Raw genomic sequence first — 2,880 nt, 5'->3', positions numbered from 1 at the left:
AGCGCCGCCACCAACTGAGCCTCCGGATCAGGAACAGCCAAATCCTCTTCTGTTGGGAGCTTGGCCGACGGATTATGAATCACATCCAGAAAGACGTTGGGTGGAACCGGTTTACGTTGGGAACCCAAGCGACTCAAAGCGTTCGCCGATTCGTTCTTCCCCCGGTCCACATGATCGACCTAATAACCTTTGAAGTGACCTGCAACAATATCCACCTCTCGACGATATGCTGCCATGAGTGGGTCCTTGGAGTCCCAAGTACCAGACACTTGTTGAGCCACCAGGTCCGAGTCACCGAAGCACTTAACTCGGCTCAGGTTCATCTCCTTAGCCATCCGAAGACCATGGAGTAAAGCCTCATATTTAGCTGCATTGTTAGTGCAAGGGAACATTAAACGGAGAACATAACAAAACTTATCACCTCGCGGGGAAGTTAATACGACTCCAGCCCCCGAGCCCTCCAATTGCCTGGACCCATCAAAGTGAATAGTCCAATAAGTATGATTTGGCTTCTTTTCTGGCGCCTGTAACTCTGTCCAGTCATTGATGAAATCCACCAATGCTTGAGACTTGATCGCCGTCCGAGGCATATACTTTAGTCCGTGAGGACCAAGCTCAATAGCCCACTTGGCAATCCGGCTAGTCGCTTCCCTGTTCTGGATTATATCCCCCAAAGGAGCAGAGCTGACCACAGTGATAGGATGACCCTGGAAATATTGCTTAAGCTTCCGGCTCGCCATAAAAACTCCATACACCAGCTTCTGCCAACGAGGGTACCTTTGCTTGGACTCAATAAGTACCTCACTGATATAATAAACCGGCTGTTGAACCGGATACTCTTTTCCAGCCTCCTTTCACTCTACCACAATAGCCACACTAACAGCCCGGGCATTACCAGCCACATATAACAACAGGGGCTCTTTATCAACAGGAGCAGCAAGGACAGGTGGATTAGCCAGCTGCCGCTTCAAGTCCTCAAATGCTTCATTGGCGGCGTCACTCCAGACGAAGTCATCCGTCTTCTTCAGCATCTGATATAAAGGGATGGCCTTCTCACCAAAGGCGACTGAAAAAACGGCTCAAGGCGGCAATCCGGCCTGCCAGGCGTTGAACATCATTAATACACTTCGGTTTAGCCAAGAAAGTTATAGCCTTGGTTTTCTCCGGATTAGCTTCAATGCCCCTGTTAGACACAAGGAAGCCCAAGAGCTTGCCTACTGGTACACCAAAGACACTTGGCCGGATTAAGCATCATTTTATAAACCCGGAGGTTATCAAAGGTCTCCATCAAGTCATCAATCAACGTCTCCCCCTTTCTGGATTTCACCACAATATCATCCACATAGGCATGAACATTGCGGCCGATCTGATCATGAAGACAATTCTGCAGACAACGCTGATAAGTCGCCTGTGCACTTTTGAGCCCAAAAGGCATAGATACATAGCAGAAGGCCCCAAAGGGAGTTATGAAAGTTATCTTCTCCTGGTCCTTAACTGCCATCTTGATATGATGGTAACCAGAATAAGCATCTAGAAAACTCAAACGCTCGCAAACCGCCGTAACATCAATGAATTGATAAATACGAGGGAGGGCAAAAGGATCTGTTGGACAAGCCTTCTTCAAATCTGTGTAATCCACACACATACGCCAAGTGCCGTTCTTCTTGAGTACTAGCACCGGATTAGCCAACCACTCAGGATGAAACACTTCAATGATAAAGCCAGCCGCCAAGAGCCTGGCTACCTCCTCACCATTTGCCTTGCGTCTTTCTTCATTGAACTGGCGAAGAAACTGCTTGACCGGTTTATACTTGGGATCGACATTAAGAGTGTGCTCAGCGAGTTCTGTCGATACACCTGGCATGTCAGAAGGCTTCCACGCAAAGATGTTCCGATTCTCACGGATGAACTCGATGAGCGCGCTTTCCTATTTCGGATCCAAGTTAGCGTTGATGCTAAACTGCTTGGATGAATCGCGTCGAACAAAATCAACCAGCTTAGTCTCATCAGCCGATTTAAACTTCATGGCCGGATCATGCTCTGTAGTTGGCTTTTTCAAAGAAATCATGTCTGCCGGATCAACATTGTCCTTGTAGAACTTCAACTCCTTTGTTGCACAAACCGACTCAGCATAAGCCGCATCACCTTCTTCACATTCCAAAGCGATCTTACGGCTTCCATGCACCGTGATGGTTCCCTTGTGACCCGGCATCTTGAGCTGCAGATAAACATAACAGGGCCTCGCCATGAATTTGGCATAAGCCGGTCGTCCAAACAGGGCATGATACGGGCTCTTGATCTTAACCACTTCAAAAGTCAATGTTTCTGATCTCGATTCATGCTCATCTCCAAAAGCCACCTCCAGAGCTATCTTACCAACGGGATACGCCGATTTACCAGGCACCACACCGTGAAAGACGGTGTTCGATGGTTTAAGATTTTTATCTGTTAACCCCATGCGACGGAAAGTTTCGTAATAAAGGATGTTGATATACTCCCTCCATCCATGAGTACCTTGGTAAACTTATATCCTCCAACCTGAGGCGCCACCACCAATGCCAGATGACCCGGATTATCAACCCGGTGTGGATGATCCTCTCTACTCCACACGATGGGCTGTTCAGACCAGCGTAAGTAACGGGGCACCGCCGGTTCAACGGAATTCACTGCCCTTTTATGAAGCTTCTGATCACGCTTGCACAGGCTAGTGGTGAAAACATGATACTGCCCGCTATTCAACTCTTTCGGGTTGCTCTGGTAACCCGACTGCTGCTGTTGCTGCTGATTGCCCTGATGATTATAACCACCTTGGTTGCCCTGATTGCCTTGGCTGCCATGTCCGCTCTGATTACCATGAAAACCTGAACCGGAACTGCCTCC

The sequence above is a fragment of the Triticum aestivum genome, chromosome 7D, assembly GCF_018294505.1.
Source record: "Triticum aestivum cultivar Chinese Spring chromosome 7D, IWGSC CS RefSeq v2.1, whole genome shotgun sequence".
Taxonomy (NCBI): Eukaryota; Viridiplantae; Streptophyta; class Magnoliopsida; order Poales; family Poaceae; genus Triticum; species Triticum aestivum.
This window is presented reverse-complemented; position numbering follows the sequence as displayed.